The sequence below is a fragment of the Nicotiana tabacum genome, chromosome 20, assembly GCF_000715075.1.
Source record: "Nicotiana tabacum cultivar K326 chromosome 20, ASM71507v2, whole genome shotgun sequence".
Lineage (NCBI taxonomy): Eukaryota > Viridiplantae > Streptophyta > Magnoliopsida > Solanales > Solanaceae > Nicotiana > Nicotiana tabacum.
Window position 1 is genome coordinate 26,982,041 of NC_134099.1, and position 12,390 is coordinate 26,994,430.

The window sequence follows — 12,390 nt, forward strand, 5'->3', positions numbered from 1 at the left end:
TTGTTCAGAAAGATTTTCTCATTTTTCTATCTTTTCATTTCTTTGTTTAAAAGAATTTTTCTAGAAATTTATGTTTTAAGGAAGGTCTTTCAGAGCTTACTACCAGTTGCCAAAATGGTACAACATAAAAAGTGAAAAGGGCAGGCAAGAGACAAGGCAATAAGGCAAAAGACGTTGGTTGCTAGGCCGAATAATACTGTCCTAAAATGGCAAGGAAAGTACGGGGAAGAGCCGGAAAAAAAAAACATGTTGAGGAAATTGTAAGCCAAAGTTCCAAGACGATCCCCAGAGTACTCCGACCGAATATCGACCAAGCTACGAGGTGGTCGGATAACACAGAAGGGGAAGGGAAGAAAGGAAAATTCATCTTCGGCAAAATAACCTCCAGAAATTTTTGAGATACAAAATGGTGAAGGGATAAATGGAAAAACCATCCCCAGCAGAATGTTATCCCCAGCAAATAACATCATCCCCAACAAGTTTTGAGAACGCCGAACAAGAATAAGGGAAAGGGAACAATCATCCCCATCAGGAGTGACATGACCACTCGCCATATTTCAAAAAAAAAAAAAAAAAAAAAAAACTAACTAAATTTTCTTTGATTTGAACAGGAAAATAAAGTGTTGATGATGGCCTAAAGATACGCCATAAGAAAGATCGCCAGAATTGGGGCATAAAATTTTCTGCCACAAGTGGAAATTTTCTCGGAGAATCGAGGAAACAAATTCAAATTATTCTTTACCAATTAGGCGCCCACCAGTATAATGCGGGAATACATTTCTGTCTTTTCATTTCATGCTCTAGGTCACCCACCAGTATAATGCGGGTATACATTTCTGTCTTTTCGTTTCATGTTCTAGGTCACCCACCAGTATAATGCGGGTATGCATTTATGTTTTCAGTTTTCCATTTCTAGGTCACCCACCAGTATAATGCGGGTATGCATTTATGTTTTCATTTCATGCTCTAGGTCGCCCACCAGTAAAATGTGGGAATACATTTAAGTTCTAGGTCGCCCACCAGTATAATGCGGGAATACACTTTCAGTTCTAGGTCGCCCACCAGTATAATGCGGGAATACACTTTATGTTCTAGGTCGCCCACCAGTAAAATGCGGGAATACTTTTAAGTTCTAGGTCGCCCACCAGTATAATGCGGGAATACATTTCATGTTCTAGGTCGCCCACCAGTAAAATGCGGGAATACATTTCAGTTCTAGGTCGCCCACCAGTAAAATGCGGGAATACTTTATGTTCTAGGTCGCCCACCAGTAAAATGCGGGAATACTTTCTGTTCTAGGTCGCCCACCAGTAAAATGCGGGAATACATTTCAGTTCTAGGTCGCCCACCAGTAAAATGCGGGAATACATTTCAGTTCTAGGTCGCCCACCAGTAGAATGCGGGAATACTTTTAAGTTCTAGGTCGCCCACCAGTAAAATGCGGGAATACATTTCAGTTCTAGGTCGCCCACCAGTAAAATGCGGGAATACATTTCAGTTCTAGGTCGCCCACCAGTAAAATGCGGGAATACATTTCAGTTCTAGGTCTCCCACCAGTAGAATGCGGGAATACTTTTAAGTTCTAGGTCGCCCACCAGTATAATGCGGGAATACATTTCAGTTCTAGGTCGCCCACCAGTAAAATGAGGGAATACTTTCTGTTCTAGGTCGTCCACCAGTATAATGCGGGCATACATTTCATAATTTTGCATTGAAGCAACTTTTTAGTCTTGTATTACAGAGTTTCGAATCAGTAACCCCAACAGAAGGCGGAAGGTTACAACAGGAATCCCCAGTAGTAAACAATAAAATCCCCAGCACCGGGAAGCAGAAGGTTGCAACAAGAGGTCCCAGCATAAACTCAAGTCCATGTGTCAAAAGGAAGAAAAGCATCGGAAGAAAAGCATCGAAAGAAATGCAAGCAGACAAGGAAGCAAGGCAACAAAAACAAATTGTACTCTAGCCTAGCTTCTTGTTTTTTTAAGCACGGTGTAACAAGGAGATCGGTAAGCAATAATAATAGCATGCAACAACAGTAACATTGCAGTCCAACGGTAGTCCCAGCTACCAAAATTTCTCGAACTACATTGACCTGATTCCTGTTTAGCCCAGGATATGTAGGAAACCTTTGAAGCAAAGGTTCGGTCAAATCTTTTTCAAAAAATGCTTCAACGGAGTACTCGGATGGGCAAAAATCGCTCGCTTTATCTTTGCACGAAAACCCTTCGTGTCTTCGGGCAAAGAGGGGCAGCTGTAAGCACGTGATTTTTGCCCTATATGAGAATTACTCCCAAAAAATTCAAAAATAAAATAATTTTTCTTGGTGTGCCATTTTTGTGATATTTTGTGACATTTTGAATAATTATTTGTATTTGTTTGTGCATGTTTATTTGCTAAATTAATAAAAAATACAAAAATATGTCGCCTTTCGCATGTAGGATTTAATTCTACAATTGTTAGTAATTAAATTTGTTTTACAAAAAATAAAAATTACAAAAATAGGCATCGTTTGCATTTTTAGCATTTAATGTCCAAATATACAATTTTATGCTTAATTATTACTTAATTGTGCGTTAATTGTTATTGGGAGTTAATTTGCGGTTTTATAACTTAATTTAGTTCTTAATAATAGTTTAAGTATTTTTATAAGTTAGTTTTAGAAAAATAAAAGAAGAAAAGAGAGCGAAAATATAAAGAAAGTCGGAATTAGGCCTCTTCTTCAACTTCAAGCCATAGGCCCAAAAAATGGCCCAATCTTCCCTACGACCCAGTCCATTTCGAACTGGGTCGACCCAGTCCATAACCCAAAAGACCCAAACCCTTTTTGTCTTACATTTTACAAAACAAAAAAAAAAAAAAAAAAAAGGGAAAACCCTAAAGAGCTAACCAACCCGCCCCCCCCCCCCTTTCTATCTTTCTTCTTCTTCTTCCTCAAGAAAGACCCCTCCCATGGCATCATCCAGACCTTCGACCAAACAGTCCCCTCCCTCGTCGTCGTTGTCCGTCATCAACACCACCTTAAACAAACAACCATGGACGCCTGAACCGCCGGCCCCCCCCCCCCCCCGTCGCTGCCCTCGTCGTCCAGCTCAGTCCGCCATGGATGAGCATCGATCAGCTGCTTTCGTCGAGCAGCTTGAGGCCAAAACAAGCCTCAGCTGCTGCTGTTCTTCTTCGTCTTCTTCAGCTTGAGCTTCGCCATGGAATCCATCTCCGAGCTGCTGCTTTTGCTTCACGTCAATGGCGTCCAAACGTCGACCAGCGGCTTCCCTTTCCACCTTCTTCTTCACTTCCAGCTGCCTCCGTTCATCACTGTCCATTGCCTTCTGTCGCGTCGACCAGCTGCTTCCATGGCCAGTTACTTCGTAGGTTCATGTTCGTCGTCGCCTGCTCGTGTTAGTCATCGTTGGTTCGAGCTTTGGTCGAGGCTCGTCAAGATTCGTTGTTTGTTTGGTCGTTGTTTGTCGTTTCAATCCGGTTAGTAGTTTTTAAATTTTATTTCGTCCGTTTATTTTGTTTGATATTTTTCGGATCCAAAATCGTTAAAGAATATTTGATTCTTGTTTTGTTCGTTGTTTATTGTTGAAATCATTTTTTCTAGTTTGTTCATGTTCATGTGCTTTGTTAAAATTAATTTTCAGATTTCAAAATAGAAGTTTAATTAGTTGTTTTCATATTCATTTCATGTTTGTATTATTGTTTAAGTGAATATTTGTTAGTTTGTTGTTTGTTAGATTCAAATTGAAATTTAATTAACTATTTCTTCAATTTATTTCATGTGTTTATGTATTGTTAGAAATTGTTAGTATTGTTAAGTTCAAGTTTAAGTTCATAATTGTTTCTTCGTAGATCTTGTTATTTGTTTAAAGAATTTAGTGGTGTTAAAGGAATATATTGATTTAATCTTTTAATCCGTCATGTTTGTTGTGTTAAATAGATTCATTCATGTTCATATTTTGTTTGGATGATCTTGAATCCGAATTTTGTATAGTTTGATTTCTTGTTTATCATTTGTGATTGTTTCTTGAATTGGTCTCATAATCTTGTTTAAAGTTTAATATAAGAATTGTTTGTTGTAATGTTGTTAGAGTTGATTTTAAGTTCAATATTATTGAATTTAAGAATCTAAATATACTTGTTTGATTATTGTTGTTGTTTAAATCCGAAAAATAGGTTTGTTGTTGCTAAAAATATTGTTCAATCAAATTTTAGTTGTTCTTGGTTGTTCAATTTGTGTTCAAGTGATTTGTTGTTGAAATGTTGTTAAAATCATGTTCATGTGATATTGTTGTTATGATGTTCATCCGTGTTCATATTGTTGTTTGAACATTGTTAGAAATTGATCATATTGTCTATATTTTGGTTAAGTTTGATTAATTGATGTGTTATAGCTGATGGGTAGTTTGGTAAATTTGTAATACGTTCAGGGGTAGTTTGGTAATTTCAGTAAGGTCGGAAGGGGTAGTTTAGGAATTGTACATTTTGTAATTGTTTATTTGAAGCATGGGGGACAAAATGAAATGGGGTGGGTTGTGATATGATTATTTAATATAAAGAGGGGACAAGATTTAAATTAAAGGGGAATCTTGCATTATTTTAAATAAAGCATGGGGGACAAAATATAATGGGGTGGTGTGATATATTTATTTAATGTAATGGGGATGAGTGGGAAGATAATGGGTTTGGTAGAGAAAGGGATTGATTTTAATTGATTAAAGGGATGGGATATATATATGTGAAGTCTGGACACAAGAGGAGAGAAGAAATACAGACAGAAAAAAAAAAGATTGAAAAAAAAAAGCTGAACATTTATTCCGAAAAAAAAAATTGAAACTCTCAAGAAAAGAAAAACATACAAAGAAAAAAAATTGAAAATTAGAAGAGAAAGTAGTACACACCTGATAAATATTCTGGTATACAGGTGTAGAAATTAAGGGTTGAAGATTAACTAGCCTTTCAAAAATCTGAAAATTTCCCTTGGTTTCTGTCCGTTATTTTCGGCATTCCTGGATTTTATTTTGAATTTTTCAAAGCTGTCACTGGGATTTTCGTTGACTGGTTATTGCTGGTTATTGTTGCTGTTGTTGTGTTACGTATTACGTTACTGACTTTCTTCTTCTTATATTGACAATATCAGGTACACCACTGTAATTTTGGCATTTTGTAAGCTGAAATGAAGAATGGAGTGTTAAATTTTTAATTTAGTTTAATTTAATTTTTTGTATTGTATTTAGGTTATTCATGTATTATTATTCCGTAAATCACTGTCATCGGCATAACTAGGCATATTATAGCGACATATTAAATAACGTCTTTACCAGATTATTAGGAAATATATTTAAACCTGATTATTAATTAAAATTGTTTAAAATAAAAAAATAGAAGAAATAACGTAAAAATGGCGTTATTGAATCAGTTTGGCAAAAATTAACTAAGTTCCTTATTCATAAGGTTTTTCGTCAACGATAAGTTAATCCGAATCATGTAGTCAATTTCAGTTATAACATGAATTAGTTTGCAAACAAGTATTAGGACATGATGAATTAAAACAAAGTTAGTTAATGTTAAATTGTTTAAATTTTTAGAAATATGATTTAGTACTCAAGTTTTTATTTTTATTTCTTTCAATTTTCAGTATTTGTAAATAATTAGTTTCAATAAGCTTAAGTCTTACTAATAATTTGAATTTTAATCCAACTATGGGATAATTAGTTTTTTTTTTATTTTTTTTACTTTTCGATAATTCCATGTTGTATTTATGATTATAATTTTATTACTTTCTGTTAATATTTGTTTTTCTCTTCTATTTAATATGTCATTTTCAAGAATGTAGATATTGATTTTATATTTATAAAAAACTTAGTAATAATAAAAAGGTAGTCATTAAAGGATATTATTAAAGGATTTCGCTAAAAATAAATAGATGTAAATAATACAAATGTATAGGATTCTCCAATCTCATTTATTTATTTAATTATTTTAAAAAAATTACTTAGAATTTGGGATGGATTGTTTAGTGAATTTCACTTCCTTCCCAAAAGATAATGACGCGTTAGACTCTTTAGGCGCGATTTAATTAATTTTACCTTCTTAAACTCGGATGCGCATTTCATGCGACCCAAATCTAAATCCTAAAACATCAAATAAAATATGTTTCGTATTGTGGGTACATTTCATGTGACACAATCCAAAGATATGTTTTAAGCGATGTTCACATTCCTAAAAAATAATAATTATAATAATAAAGCGGTAAAAGATAAAATTTGCACATGGTTCATAATTGTATTAAAAATCAGATAAATAAGCCGAATATAACAGTTGAGCGACCGTGCTAGAACCACGGAACTCGGGAATGCCTAACACCTTCTCCCGGGTTAACAGAATTACTTATCCGGATTTCTGGTACGCAGACTGTAATATAGAGTCATTCTTTTCCTCGATTCGGGATTAAAATTGGTGACTTGGGACACCCTAAATCTCCCAAGTGGCGACTCTGAAATAATTAAACCAATCCCGTTTCGATTGTCCTTTAATTGGAAAAAACTCCCTTGTACCCTCTCGGGTACGGAAAAAGGAGGTGTGACAATTGTTTACCTAGCATGTTTAAATCTTGTTTGTTCAGCATGCCTACATTATGTCTACTTGCTGATATTCACCTAGCCTGTCCATTTAAGGTCTTCCCCATTCTGTTTTGCTCATGTTAAGTCATCTAGTCCCTCAGGTAACTCTAATTTGTTGTTAGTTCTGTCCAGTGTTCATGTGTTTTCAATGTGGCTTTACTATGATCCTTTCTCTATGTCTCAATGACCTACCTCATAGCTGACCTATTAGTTCTGCAGAACCCCTTGAGAATTCTATGCATCCTGTTGTTTATATGCACCATTATACACTAAGGGATATTCTATGTGTCCCCAACCCCTCTCTCCTTGTCTGGAATCTATTTGCCCAAGTGCTTTCATAAGTTGTTTGTTCTGTGACTTGTATTCTGATTTCAAAAAATATTTTTCATGCTTTTCTCAAACTGTTTTAGCACCAGACTAGTACTGGTTTTCAGAAAATCTTTTCACTCTTAAGACCCTTCTTTATACTGTTAACCAAAACCTTTTTCAAAATTATGCACTCTCACTCATTCTTAGGTTATTAAGTCCTGCCCCTCTAGTATGTGTACTGCTTAGAGATCCTTGAGATCTCTATGAACTCTGGCATATCAGGGCGGGCTCTTCCACACTACACATGATCATTCCTTATTTGAAAAGTCTGGGTGTGAGCACTGCCCGGGATCCTTTGAGGTCCTTAGGGAACTCTGACACACCTGGACACAAATGCAGCAATAAATCTTGGGCATTTGAGACTAGTGAAGACTTGGTACGCAAGGATTTGCTTTGGGCCTACTTTAGGCTCCTTATAGCTTAATGTATATTCTACTTATGTAATTTTTTATTCAATCGTTGGTCTATAATAATTAATTGTAAGCAAATATTGGGGTGACTAGTGAAAAAGGAGGGTAGTTGTATGGTACTGTGGGTAAAACTAGGTAGAAAACATGCTTCTAGGTCTTACATTATGTAAATCTATGTTAGAAATCTTGTTCTAGGATTACTATATCTCTTTGCATTCAAATCATGCCAAACTTGTGCGCTAGACATCCTGATTTAGTGCATGCACGTTTATCGCTTCACCATACTGCATATCATGTACCATTATTCCAACTTTGATTTGTGCATAAGTACTATCGCATAGAGATCCTTCCATTAGGTCAATAATCCCGTTTTAAATAAAATAGTCATCCCATGTATGCATTAGATACCTTACTTTAAGAACTTTGTCTGTATCTTATTGAACATGTTCATTTTGACTAAATAAACAGTTGGCTTTAAAAGGGTTAAGCAACCTCACACATAGACATCGTGGCTTAAAATAAATAAAATGCCTGTTATAATCTGTGATAACATGCTTGTAGTTTGAACAATTTCTTAAACTATTAATCACCTCCTGTAATTGTGATTGTAAATAGTCTCCCGCCTAGACAAGCCTTAGGTTATCAGTCTCTATATACATAAACTGGAAACTGGGTTTGATTGTGTTAAACTGTCTAAGATTAACAGGCTATAAAATCAGTAGGCAAACTGGTTAGGATTCTGCCACCTTCTTTATGCATATCCTGAATCTATAGCATTCATCTAGATATTATGTTCTTCATCTTCCTCCACCAATAATGCTACCGCAAGTACTGATACGTCTTGGCGGCACCCGGATGAATAGAATACCGGGAATTGTGGGACTCCTCAAGAATCAACTCACGAAGTCCATCTACAATAGGCACACAAATACGATCCTGCATCCTCAAAACTTCATCATCTCCAACAGTAACCTACTTGGCACCACTGTGTCGCACTGTGTCCCTAAGGACAAGCAAATGAGGGTCATCATACTTTCGCTCTCTGATGCGCTCAAACAAGAAAGACTGAGCGACTGTGCAAGCTAGAATATGACTGGGCTCTGAAACATCCAACCTCACGAACTAATTGGCCAAAGCCTAAATATCTGATGCAAGCAGCCTCTCACCGACTGGAATGTATACAAAGCTGCCCATACTCACTGCATTTCTACTCAAGGCATCGGCCACCACATTGGCCTTCCCTGGATGATACAAGATGGTGATATCATAGTCTTTCAATAGCTCCAACCACCTCATCTGCCTCAAATTGAGATCTTTTTGTTTGAACAAGTACTGCAAGCTCCGATGATCTGTGAATACCTCACACGACAAGCCGTAAAGATAGTGCCTTCAAATTTTCAGTGGATGAACAATGGATGCCAACTCTAAGTCATGAACAAGGTAATTCTTCCCATGAACCTTCAGTTGCCGCAACGCATATGCAATCAACCAGCTATCTTGCATCAGTATTGCACCAAGCCCAATACGAGATGTGTGACACATATGCAATTAGCCTGCTATTTTGCATCAATACTGTACCAAGCCCAATATGAGATGCATCATAATACACCGTATAAGATCCTAAACACGTGGGTAACACCAACATTGGCGCCATAGTCAAAGCAATCTTGAGCTTCTGAAATCTCGCCTCGCACTCGTCTGACCATCTAAACGGGGTACCCTTCTGGGTCAACCTGGTCAATAGGGTGGCTATAGATAAGAACCCCTCAACAAACCGATAGTAATCCCGCCAAACCTAAAAACACTCCGGATCTCTGTAGTTGAAGTGGGTCTGGGCCAGTTCTGAAGTGCTTCAATCTTCTTAGGATCCACCTGAATACCCTCTACCGATACGACGTCCCCCAAGAAAGCGACCGAGTCCAACTAAAACTCGCACTTTGAAAACTTGGCATATAACTGGTTGTCTCTCACCCTTCGTGCTTTTATTCTCAACCTCACAATAAAACAATAATGCAGCACGACATCATCCTTCATGCATTAACTCTCAAAATATGGCACGACATCACCCTTCATGCATTAACACTCAAATACGGCATGGCATCACCCTTCGTGCATTAACACTCCCCCTCACCGTAAAACAAAGAACATATAATAACAATAGAATAAATAAAAACAAGCCTTACGTCAAAATGGTTCCACAATACTAACCTCAACTTCATAAACAATACTCAATTATCACAGGTAGTCCATAAACGCGGAAAAAACGATCAATTTAGTAATTAACTAGTCTAAGCATGGATACTATGTTCAAATAAAGCAATAAATTACAAGAAACAAGCCCCGCCATCATGCATTAACTCAATAACAACGCATAAGTACTCATCGCATCACATATACATTGTACCCAACATCTAAACAAGTAGCAAATAGGCAAACCTATCCTACTCCCTCAAGTCAAGGTTAACCATGACACTTACCTCGCTCCAAAGATCAACTCAAAGCTCAACCATGGCTCTGCCTTTCAAACAAGCCTCCGAACTAACAAAATCTAGCAAATTACCAACCAAACGATTCGAAATAAGTCTTAAAAACTACCCACGATTTCAAAAGATTCAATTTAGGTCATTATTAAAAAAGTTAACAAAAAGTCAACCCTTGAGCCCGCTTGGTCCAAACCCGAAATTCAGAACAAAACCTGATTACCCACCCCCCCCCCTGAGCCCAGTTATGTAATTTATTTCGAAATCCGACTTCAATTTGAGGTCTAAATCCCAATTTTACAAAAATTTCTAATTCTACCCAAACCTCCAATCACTACAAAAAAACTGGATTTAGCTACGAACGTCGTCGCTAATCTGTCGCTAAAATGCTCGTTGCTAGAAGAATCTTTTGATAATCCGTCGCTAATCCGTCGCTAAATGAGATTAGCGACGGATTTTTCTGTTTAGCTACAGATTTTGTCCGTCGCTAAACCCTGGTTTTTTTAGTAGTGAATTTACACCATGAAAACACTAGATTTTAGGTTGAAATCTTATGAAATGTAATGAAAGATCAAAACAAAATAGGTTAGAAGTACTTACAAATGGATTGGGGAAAAAGGGCTCTTGGGAAAATTGCCTCTAAGGTTTTCTTGTTTTGAAAATTTGAAGAATGAGAGAAAATTCCGTTTTTCAGCTATTTGCCCAGTCGCAGATGTCGCATTTGCAACCTGGGGTTTGCAAATGCGAACCCCACAAATGCGAAGAAACAGTCGCAATTGTGAAGTCTTCCCATTTCTGTTGTCATCGCAATTGCGATGAATAGTTCGCAATTGCGAACAATGGACCCTCAGCAAATGCGACCATGATGATCGCAAATGCGAAGAAGCTCACCCCAGGTGCACTTCGCAAATGCGATCACTGGGTTCGCAAATGCAAACCTAGCAGGCTCGGCAACTTTTCGCAAATGCGAACTTAGACCTTGCAATTGCAAGATCTGAGGCATGCACCAGAAATAGCTGCACTAGCTATTTTTCCTAAGTTCAAACCATTATGTAGCCTATCTGAAACTCACCCGAGCCCCTGGGGCTCCAAACCAAACATTCACACAAGTCCAAAAACATCATACAAACTTGTTCGCGCAATCAAATTGCCAAAATAACACCTAGAACTACGAATCAACCACCAAACCAATTGAAATTTTCAAGAAAACTCATGAACTTCTATTTTATCAATCGGACGTTCGAATCACGTCAAACCAACTCCGTTTCTCACCAAATTTTACAGACAAGTCATAAATATAGTAATGGACATATACCGAATTTTGGAACCAACATACGGACCCGATATCAATAAAGTTAAATATTGGTCAAACTTTTAAATTCATTAAGCTTTCAAACTTCAATTTTTCAACAAAACACGATACCTCGAGTTAGGGACCTCCGAATTCGATTCTAGGCATACTCTCAAGTCCACATCACGGTACGGACCCACTGAGACCGTCAAAATACGGATCCGAGTTCGTTTTCTTAAAATGTTGGTCGAAATCAACTCAAATGGATTTTAAGACAAAATTTCATATTTTACCAATTTTTAACATAAAAGATTTTCGTAAAAATACCCGGACTACGCACGCAAATCGAAATAAGGCTAAAATAAGGTATTTGAGGCTTCAAAACATAGAATTAGCTTCTAAAACTCAAGATGACCTATCGGGTCATAACACAAAATACGTAAATTGTGCTCTAAATATGTCTTTAATCATAGTAAGATACAACTATATAATGTATTTTTCAAGAAAATAATACAATAATATGTGATAAGTCATAGCTTTATGCTAAAATATTCAGTAACAAAGATAATAAAATTATATAAAGCAAATATTGCTAATTAATAAGTCATAATGAAAATTAACATAATCTAAAAATACTATATAGGCCATGATAAACTAAGTATAGCTAATAAGTACTATTAATTACATAACTACGCAGTAAAGAAAAAGATAAACTAAGTTATGTATTTTCATTATAAACCAATGTAAAACTAAAAAATAGATATCCAACACTATCATCATTTCTAGTATTGAATTGAATTTCTTTTGTTAACATTAGTATTGATTTGAACTTTATTTGAGTTACTACATTTATGGGCTATAAAATGTATTTACCATTCAAGAATATTAAGTCCAAACTTGAAATAATATGTTAAAAGATAAAACTATGAAAAATCTTAAGAAATATTTATAAATTACATTACAATAAATATTTATATCTATAAGATATTTTAAAATTTGTATAAATGTACTAGCAGATTGGTTTGATTTTGATTTGACTTTTTTTTCGTTAAAACTTAATACCAAATCAAACTAATTATGGTCGGATTTCTTTTTCTAATACCAAATCAAATTAAACCACAATTAATTTTTTTCCGATTTAACTTGGATTATTGATTTGGTACGATTTATTAGTTCTCTTTGTGCACCCCTATCTAGAAGAATAAAAAAGATGCCTTATC